The following is an 11,301-nucleotide window of genomic DNA, read 5'->3' as shown; positions in this document are numbered from 1 at the left end:
ACCAGTGGAGCTGTTTTGCTCTCTGATCTTCAGGCAAGCTTTATTTGTTAAAATACAAATTAAATATTACTACAGAGGTACCTTGATTAAGAAAACATCATGATGCTTTGTAGGGCATTTTCTTAAAGAATGATTCATGGGGAGGGCTTAGGCAATTGTGAGTGGGATTCCTGCAGGGCTGGTGGTCCGGGGTTCTATAAGGAAACAGGCTGAGCAAACCACAGAGAACAAACCAGTAACCAAAGCTCCTCCATTAATAGATTCTTCATAAGTTCCTGCCTCCAGCTTCCTGCCCTGATTTGAGTTCCTGTCCTAACTCCTTTCAATGATGAGCAGTAATTTGAGTTCCTGTCCTAACTCCTTTCAATGATGAGTTCCAAACTTGCTTAATATTGTTAACAATATTAACCCTAGCTAAGACATCACTTAAACTACAAGGGTGGCACCTTTACACTAGGCTTCCTGAGTTGAGAGACCTATAAAAGCATAGTCTTTACTCCACAATATAGAGAGAGGGAAAAAGTGAGAATGAGAAGAAACCATGTGGTCAGCTTCCTAACCACAACTGAGTTGACACAAAGCCTCCTTGTGTACCCTGGAATCCCATTGCCACTTCAAGCTTTTAAGAGGCTGAAACAGGAGAATCACCATGAGTTTGACAGCCTCAGATATATAGCAAGACTCCATATAAACAACAACAACAACAACGATAATCTGTGTAGTTTTGGAGAACATTCAGAATATTCCTCAAACACACAGATTATCTGTGCATTTTCTCTAAATATTTATTAAAATTAACAATACTGTTTTATTTGACAAATACAGCTGTCCTTCACAGTGAAATTTTGAACAATTTTCTCTTTCATTTTTTTATTAATTTCTTATCTTTCTCTCTTAAACATGTTTGATTTTATGTGTGCACTTATGATATCATTTTCCTGACTCATGTTTTCACATTCTCATTTTTCCCTTCTCTATGTTGTGGAGTAAAGAATATGCTTTCATGGGACTGTCAGTTACATAACAGTAACTTATATTTCAGCCAGGTCTCAGGTTTTGACTTTAGCAAGAAGCACAATCTAATATTTGCCAAAAAGCCTTTTCAGCTCCCAAACTCCATTAGCTAAAACATTGCTTATTAAGACCATGGTTTCATTTATTTACTTCCTTTAAATAACTGCCCATCTGGGTATTTCTACTTTGTAGCTGAAGTTTTTTCCAACCTTGTCTTGCAGCTGTTCAGTCCCAAAGAAACACACACAGAGTGTGTTTTATAATATTAATTATAAACTATTTGGCCTATTTGCTCAGGCTTATTATTAGCCTAGCTCTTACTACTTAAATTAACCCATAATTCTTGTTTATGCCTGGCCATATAGCTTGTCACCTTTTATCAGTGAGGCATTCTCATCTTGCTTCCTCTGGGTCTTACTGGTGACTGATACTCTCTTCTTCGAGAAATCTAGTCTGATTGTCTATCTATACTTCCTGGTTGACTACTGGTCAATCAGCATGGTATTAAACCAGTATGAGTGACAAATATTTACAATGTATAAGAACATTCTCCCACAGCACTTTTTGGCCTTTTAATTTGCATGAGAGGCCCTGATAGCTGTTAACAACAAATAATCTGGTAATAGTTTATATTTTAATGATTGCTGTATAATGAGTATTGATGCTGACTGTGTGTGTTAGGGTGTGGGTAGGAGCCCTCAAAGTAAAGTAGAGTAGTAGTGAGTAGAGAAGAAAATATAAATGCAGATATGTGGAATAACAGTGAAGCTTTCATAGACTTCCTCTTGTTATGTTATGATAGTTCAAAAATTTGCAAGCTAGTTTAAAACTATAAAGTTTATATATATATGCATATGATATAATTTTTATAAGGACTGGATGTGAAGAGATTTGTATATATAAAATATGTGCCTTCAGCATCACTTCCCATTGGATTTTTAAATTTTTACTTTCACCTTTCAGTCTTTGAATTATAATTGACAGATAATGTGTAGATTGAAGGTGTACAATGTAGTCACTTGTTTCACATCTGTATATGATGTGGAAACAGCAGGCATTGATTTCTGTTGTAGTGCTCATTCTTTTAGCCATTTACCTGACTTCATATTTCATTCCACTTATTTCTCTACTTTCATAATGTAGAATACAAATAATCATTTTGCTCTTACTTTTCTAGATAATACATCCAAAGCAATTATAACAACTGGAATTTTACACTTACTTATTCACAATATCTTTAACTTTTCTTGAACACTTTAATGTCTTTCTTTTATATTTGGTATTATGATATAATTTCATCATTATCCCTTATCTTACCTCCCTTAAAACCATTTCATATTGCTTTTTAAAAAAATTAATGGACAATTTTTTATTAAATGTTGTTATATGCACTCCAGTTGTACTGGTGAGATTTTTGTATGTACAGCTTCTAATATTCATAGTAGATACAATCTCACAGAAAACTACCTGATCTGGCTCTTATAATCTTTAACATATGTGCTGTTAGTGTCATGTGTTAATGTGTTCCCAGTTTGCAAGTATTTAGGGATTTTGTAGCTATATTTCTATTGCTAATCAAATCACTATAGTCTATGAACATACAGTGTGGGAGGCTATGTATATGATTGTGTGTATTATATATGTACAACCACATGTATGTATGGCCCATATATACTCATATGGAGAGCAAAGGAAGTTGTTCATCTGGTGTCTTCTTCTATTATTCATTACCTTATTTTATTTTTTATTTAATTATATTTTTCTTATTTATTTGGTGTGTGTATGTGTGTATACATATACTCTTATATATGTGTCATAATCTACTTAAAGAGGCTAGAGGACAACTTGCAGGACTCTAGTCTCTCCTTCCAGTACATGGATCCTGGGGATAGAACTGACATCATGCAGTTTGGATATAAGCCTTTACATACTGAACCATCTTGCTATTTATACATTATTTTCAGACACACAATATCTCATTGAGCCTGAACTTTATTATTTTTTCCTAAGCAGGCTAGTCATCTAACTTTAGTGATCTACCAGTCTCTGCCTTCCAATACACAATGCAGCAATTACTGGTTTTTGGTGGGGTCCTAAGGATTTGAACTTAAGTCTTCTTGCTTTCACAATGTACACTGAGCCCTATCTTCAGACTCTTGGTTGTACATTTTTTATTTGTGCATTTTAAAGTTTATTCAAGTACATTTCTTGCTCTGAATAACATCTATGATGATTATTTTTTCAAAACTTAAAGAATGTATGTATTTTGCTGATGGGAATAAAGTATAATTATGTATTTTGTAAATGTAGGTTGAGTGACATTTATAATGCTATTTGAGTCTTCTATATGCTTACTCTCTTCTAGGATATTTAATACTTTAATTATTGAAAAAGAGTGTTGAAGTTTCCAGATAGAGGTGAAGATTTCTATTACTAATGGCAGACTTATTTTACGAGTTTTTGCCTCATGTTTTCACATCAAATTCTTCTCATGTGCATACTTGATTGGCATGTTATTCTTTTTTGGTATTTCTGTTCTCTGATAATGAACCCTTTTCAAATCTCTATGTCCATATTTCTATTCCACATAACTATTTTGCTGTTCTTATCGAAATGTATTTATTAGTTTGTAGAATCCTGTTTATATTTTAATGAGAAAGAAATAAAAAAATAGGTGTGAATTTGGATGGATAGGGAATTGGGAAGGTGTTGAGGAAGGCCGTTTGTTGGTTCCCAGCTGCTCAGCCCCAAAGTAATCACACAGAAACAGGATTATTTAAATCATTGCTTGGCCCATTAGCTCTAGCTTTTTATTTGGTAACTCTTACATCTTAATTTAACCCATTTCCATTAATCTCTGTATCACCACGAGGTCCTGGCCTACCAGCAATGTTTCAAAATGTCTGACTCTAGTGGCAGTTCCATGGCTTCTCCCTTACTCCATTTCCTTTCTTCCAGTATTCAGTTTAGTTATTTCTGCCTACCTAAGTTCTGCCCTGTTAACAGGCCAGAGAAGATTCTTTATACACCAATGGTATTCACAGCATAGAGAGGGGAATTCCATAGGAAGAATTTGGGAGGATTTAGTGTAGGGGCAACCAACTATAAATAGAATCTATTATATGAAAAAAATCTATTTCCAATTAAAATGATAACAGTTCTAAAACAAACAAACAAAAACTCATGTTTTGGTGTGGGGATGGAAAATGACTATTTAGTTATCTTTGAGAGGATGACCACTGGGAGACTGATCATGCTCCAATGTATATGTGGCATTAAAATTGTACTTGGTATTTATTTTAATTAGGGGGCATAAGGATGGGAGGGTGGACCTGGGAAGACTGGGAAGTAAGTGTGATAAGTGTAATTCCCAAATAATCAATAAAAATATGTTGGAAAAAAGGGAAAAAAGAAATGCATTATTTTCTGCTTTTTTCCTCATTTAAAAATATTATTTTAAATAAATTTTAAACATATTAAATATAAGTGTTAGTATAGAGCATTTATACTTTTGAAATTAAATTATAAATTATTTTATTAAAACATAGAATAATATTACAATGGCAATAGCAGGATGATTCTTTTCTTTGTGCATTTAAGATGTCATAATTACAAGAGCCTACAGAGGAAAGATGGGATACAAGAAGAGATGAGTGGGGCTCTGTTCATGCAGGTCATATAACAACCTTCAACTTTAGGTGGAACACAAGTGACATATTTTATAATGTTTATATTTAAAGAGGCAACTTATATATGGAGAGGCCATGTTTATATTGGATTGTACTCGCATTTTATTTTTGCACCTCTTTTAAAAATCAGATGCTCTCAAATCTATAATATATATTCATATATAGTATAAGATTACTTTGCAATAAAACTATATATAAGAATACCTTGAAAAGATCAGAAAATTTGTACCAGTCCCACATCTTCCCTCCCACCCTTTATAATGTAGCTGTCACTCACCCTGCCACTTTGTAAATGCCATTTGCCTGCAATGTCACTGTATGTGTTTTGAACAAACCTTTCTCTATTTGTTTATTTAAGAACTTAAAAATAAAACATTATGTTTGGCTTTTATTTCACACCATTATAGGATCACTTTCTTAAAAATATCTATATTCAGATTCTCACCTTTCTAACCGAGAACTGACACCTTATTTTACTCATAGTTTGGTCTATCCCAGAATGCTTTGTAGCTAGAACCTCACAGCATGTTTATATTGACTTTTGCAAAGAGCAGCCTGCACTAAATATGCAGTTTCTGATTGCATATTTATAAATATCCATGTTTCTGACTGTATTTGAATAGCCTTTGTTTTAGTAGTGAATGGAGTCTGTTGTATTAATGTAACAGAGTTATATTAATTTCCCACTTGAAGGACATCTTGACCACTTCTAAAATTTAGCAATTATTTCTGAAATATTCTAAGTATTCAGGCACAGGCTTTGTTCTGTCATAAAGGTTTCAGATCATTTAGATAAATACTAAGAAGATTTGGGGGTTATTTGTAATAGTATTTTTATTTTGTAAGAAAATTGGTCATTTTCACTCCTATTAACATGAGGTCCTGTTGCCCATGTCCACTCCTGCATTTGTCTCCATCAGTCTCTGAATTCCCATCTTAGTAGATCTGAGAGACAAACTAATAATCACTGTGGCCATCAACATGTAGCCCCTGAATGGTCCTTCATTTTTATTGTAGACTGCATTGGTTTCTGCAAACCAACAAAATGACAATATAGGTGTTTGTTCAGGATGAGATTCAAGTATCTTCTATTCCATTCAAGCTGACCTCAGCTATGATTCTAGGTAATCCTTATTTGTTCTTGTGTTCACAGTACCAATCTGCAGTGGCTCAATTTCTTGAAAGTGTTTTGAATACATTTTTAAAGCTATTACATTTTTAAAGCTATATTTTCTTTCCTTTAAAACAAATTTAAATCCAACTGATAATTAGAAAGCATTATAGTACCCTTGCCTTTAAAAAATATTTTTTTCCTTAAAGTTAGGAATCTGCTCATCCAAAATATTACACTTCCAATTAGTTTGAGATTGTCCACATTTAGTTTTTACAACACTTCTATATTTTTTTCAAAAGTATACACGTATTTAACCCCCAAAACAGAATTTTAATTGTGCATTAAGAAAATAAATCTACATTGTACAAGCAATTTATTATATTTCACATATACAAGCACACAACAGAAATTATTGCTCTAATGTCTTAATAAGTAAATAAGAATGCCATTGCTTAAAGGTTCAGCTAGCAATTACTCAACTTTCGTGCTCTGAGCACTGGAGAGAAAGGATTTGGATATAAGGGTTCTTCCTTTCACAGGATTATTCCAGGATTCATGTGCCAGAGTGGTGACTTCACACGCCATAATGGCACTGGCAGCAGATCCATCTACGGAGAAAAATTTGAGGATGAGAACTTCATCCTGAAGCATACAGGTCCTGGCATCTTGTCCATGGCAAATGCTGGACCAAACACAAACGGTTCCCAGTTTTTTATCTGCACCACCAAGACCGAGTGGCTGGAGGGCAAACATGTGGTCTTTGGGAAGGTGAAAAAGGCATGAACATTGTGGAAGCCATGGAGCGTTTTGGGTCCAGGAATGGCAAGACCAGCAAGAAGGTCACCATTTCCGACTGTGGACAACTCTAATTCTTTTGACTTGTGGGCTTCTTACCCACCAGACCATTCATTCTGTAGCTCAGGAGAGAACCCCAGCCCCATCTGCTCGCAGTACCCTGTAATCTCTGCTCTCACTGAAGTTCTTTGGGTTCCATATTTTCCTCATTCCCCTTCAATTCTAGCTGGATTGCAGAGTTAAGTTTATGATTATGAATAAAAACTAAGTAAGAACTGTTAAAAAAACAATTTTAAAAATGTGATTTATTGATCAGCAATTTGTAAATTTGTAAGATGAACTATTTTGACTTATTTACTATTCTTTCAAGTATGAAAATGTACACTATCATTTTATAGATGTTCTAGTGTGTGGTACAATTCACTAAATTTTTCTCTGTGAAGCTGCATACATGATATTTTATATCATACATTCACAACTTTTAAGGGTTAAAATGGAAACAATTGAATGGAACATCAACAAATGGTAAAAAGTTACACATTAGTAGCTGTGTTAGCCTTTGATGTTGGAGTGATTCTAAAATAGTTTTGTTTTGTTGATTTTTCTTTTTTAAGAAGAATTGATTGTACTGCTTAGTCATAAGTTTCTGACTTAAAAAGAAGGAAGGAAGAAAGGAAGAAAATATTTTGTCATGTGTAATTCAAGGGTATGTTACGTGGACTAAAATATGAAAGTTATTTCTGAACATCTAAAAAGTGTAAAAATGACAAAAAAAGCACAAACAACTTCAGAAAATCTATCAGAAGATCACAAAGATGAAAATCTAGTTTCACAAGTCAGCAATACCAAACCAATAGAAACTAAGCTTGTTTTACAATCAGTATTTGTTCACCAAAGAAGAGAATTTTTAAAAATAATAACCCCTTTTTCATTTATTTTATGTACCAACCAGGTTCCCCACCTTACCCTCCTCCTGACCCATCTACTTTCCCATATACCCTGCTCCCCATCCATGCTTCCTCCATCTCCAGTCAGAAAAGGACAGGCCTCCCAATGGACTCATCAAGTTGAGGCAGGACCAAGCTCCTTCCCTTAAATCAAGGTGGGACCAGGTAATCCAGCATGGGGAACAAGTTACTAAAAGCCATCTAAACACCATGGAGAGTTCCTCCTCTCACTGTTAGAAGCCTTACTAGGAGACCAAGGTACAAGGCTCCCTGACTGTTGGCCCAGTGCCCATGGGCTCTCAGGAGCTCAGGTCAGCTGCCTCTGTGTATTTACCCATCATCACCCCTGCTGTTCCAATTCTTCCTCCCTTTCTTCCACAAGACTCTTAGGGCTCAGTGCAGTGTTTGTCTGTGGATCTCTGCCTCTGTTTCCTTCAGTTACTGAATAGAGTATCTCTGATGGAAGTTAAGGTAGTCACCAATCTGCTTACAGAAGATGGTACCCTCTCCACCATTGCTATGAGTCTTAATTGGGGTTGTCCTTGTGGGTTCCTGGGAGTTTCCCCGGCACCAGGTTTCTCCCTAATCCTGAAATGCACCCCAATCAAGCAGTCTCCTTTGTTACTCTCCTTCTCCCTCCTGCCTCCAAACCCCTACTGCCCAACCCTCTCCCCCTAGCTCCTTTCCTTCCATCCGCCAGCTCCTGCCACCAGTTAACCAGATTTTTTCTGCTTCCCCTAAGGAAGAGATTCCTATCACTGCTATACACAACGATGTTTTCCAGTACCTTAAATCAACTTCCCTAAATTATAAACTGTGCGCTCATAAATTATCCTTAAAAAAGGAAATATATCCAGTCTTTGAACACCTGTCACACAATTACTAAATATTTAAATTAAAAAATTGATATTAAGATAAAGACATGATCTCTATTCTGGGTTTGGATATTTATTTATTGCTTTTAAATTCATTTTTTCATACATTATATTTTGATCATGTTTTCCCCGTTCTTCAACTCCTCTCAGATCCTACTTTCTACATACCAACTTCTCTTTCTTTAAAAAAAAAACCTAGAAAACAAAAACAAAAGACCCATTATATTGCAAAAAGGAAAATCAAAACAAACAACCAAAAAAAAAAAAAAACCCCAATAAGACACAGGAACAAAATAAAACAAAAGGACCACAAAAAGAGATTTATATATTTGTAATATTAAGATGGTAAGCTATTTTTTGAGTTAAATCTAAAATTAAAATGAGCTTATAAATAAGTTAGATTCATTGGTTAGTATTTATAATGCAGAATATTTTTCTTGGCCCTAATTTCTTGAAAATCATAAATTTTCCAAAATTATTATATAATCAAAAAGTGTGACTAAGAAATTTTCTCACATATGCAGTAGTGTAATAAAGGCAAGTAATCTAACAACATAATTAAATACAATAGTACTTAAAACAACCTGTTATATCCTCATCCCACTTTTATAAAGTGCTTATGTCAGTAGAAGTAGAATGATTTTTCAGTTAGCAACAAATAGCTGCACTATTTTACCATAGCAAATCTTGAAGAAATTGAGAGATAATACAGTTATAAAAGCAGAATTTACCTGAGGGCACATCTTACTATATAAAAATAATTTCTGTACACACTTTTGTAGAATGCTGTGTATATAGAGCCATTTCTTTTCCCATTTCCCTCAAAATCTACCTTTTGTTAGAATAGCTCACAAGTTGCAAGCTCATGTAGGCAGCAAAATGTAATATGAGGAAAGTAAAATAAACTCAGGAACTATATTACATGAAAATGGAGTTTTAATAAAATTAACTTGGAATTGATTAAAGGTCGTGGCTTTCTAAAAATTGATATATGATTTGTTGCAAGGGAAAAATTAAAGACTTTTAGATTATTCATAGGAAAAGTGTCATAGTGATAAGTTTATATAGTAGGATCAGCTAATTTGATTTAGACTAGAAACTATACCAAAAAGATGCTAAAACTTAGATAAAGTTTTGATAAAGAACTTAAGAAATTAAGCACATATAGCATTTACTTCATTTAAAATTGGGGTAAATATTTGTTGGTCCCAGAATGATAAAATGGAACACTCTGGAATCTCTCTCCTTCTATGAATACACTAATAAAACAGCAGTATGGGATTAACTCCCTGTAAGGAACTTGGGCACTAGTTGTGAGGCTCTAACATATCAAATAAATCTGAAAACATGATTATTAATATTGAGAGAAAGTACAGAGATATGCTCTTGCTGTGAGCTCCTTACTCAGCAAAGTACTGTGAGATTGAGTGTTGGGAGCATAGCATGAAGGTTTTTGCATCCATGGATCTCCAGAGAAACCAGGAATTTTAAGCACACAGCACTATCATTCCAATGGGAAAGATGAAAACCTGTTCTTTCATCCAGAAAGCTGAGAATTGGAAATGATTGACAGCTTGGTGATCTGTGTTATCTGTTGGGCCAGTCTGTAACAAACTCTTTTTTTAATTGATTTTTATTGAGCTGTACATTTTTCTCTGCTCCCCTCCCTGCATCTCTACTCCCTTTAACCCCCCCCCCAAAGTTCCCATGCTCCCAGTTTACTCAGGAAATCTTGTCTTTTTCTAATTCTCATGTGGATTAGATCAATGTATGTCTCTTTTCATGTCCTCATTGTTGTCTAAGTTCTCTGGGATTGTGATTTGTAGTCTGGCTTTCTTTGCTTTATGTTTAAAACCACTTATGAGTGAGTACATGTGATAAATGTCTTTATATGTTTGGGTTACCTCACTCAAAATGATGTTTCCTAGCTCCATCCATTTGCCTGTAATATTCAAGGTGTTGTTATTTTTTTCTGCTGTGTAGTATTCCATTGTGTAAATGTACCACATTTTCCTTATCCATTCTTCGGTCAAGAGGCATTTAGGTTCTTTCCAGGTTCTGGCTATGACAAACAAAGCTGCTATGAACATAGTTCAGCAAATGTCCTTATGGCACGATTGAACATCCCTTAGATATATACCCTTTTGGGTATTACTGGGTTTTGAAGAAGGTTCTTTCCTAATATTCTGATAAATCATCACATTGACATCTAAGAAGAATGAAAATAGATTCATATCTATCACCATGCACAAAACTCAAGTCCAAATGGATCAAAAACCTCAACATAAAGCCAGCCACACTGAACCTCACAGAAGAGAAAGTGGGAAGCATACTTGAATGTAATGGCACAGAGATCACTTCCTAAATATAACTCCAGTAGCACAGACACTGAGAGAGCAATTAATAAATGAGACCTCCTGAAACTGAAAGACTTCTGTAAAGCAAAGGACATGGTCAACCAGACAAAACAACAGCCTACACAATGGGAAAAGATATTCATTAACCCCACAACAGACAGAGGTCTGATCTCCAAAATATACAAAGAACTCGAGAAATTGATCATCGAAAGAACAAATGGAGTACAGACCTAAACAGAGAACTCTCAACAGAGGAATATAAAATGTCTGAAAGACACTTAAGGAAAAGCTCAACATCTTTGTCATAAGAGAAATGCAAATCAAAACAACTCTGAGATTTCATCTTACACCTGTAAGAATGGTCAAGATCAAAAACACTTATGACAACTTCTGCTGTAGAAGTTGTGAGGTAAAGGGAACACTTCTGCGTTGCTGGTGGGAATGCAAGCTGGTACAGCCCCTTAATCTCTTACAACCAAGACCCTTTTAATGTTGGCTAGTAATCTAAAT

At 34.7% G+C, this 11,301-nt stretch overlaps 1 pseudogene; it reads left to right on the top strand.

The window, feature by feature from the left end:
* Nucleotides 1-6,357: 6,357 nt before the first annotated feature.
* On the top strand, nucleotides 6,358-6,819 carry LOC121434796 (annotated as a pseudogene).
* Nucleotides 6,820-11,301: the final 4,482 nt, after the last annotated feature.

Source organism: Microtus oregoni, unplaced genomic scaffold (assembly GCF_018167655.1).
Source record: "Microtus oregoni isolate MIOR12 unplaced genomic scaffold, Mior012 000044F_ref0000062, whole genome shotgun sequence".
Taxonomy (NCBI): Eukaryota; Metazoa; Chordata; class Mammalia; order Rodentia; family Cricetidae; genus Microtus; species Microtus oregoni.
Note: the sequence above shows the minus strand (reverse complement) of the source record. Positions and strands in the feature narration are given on the sequence as shown.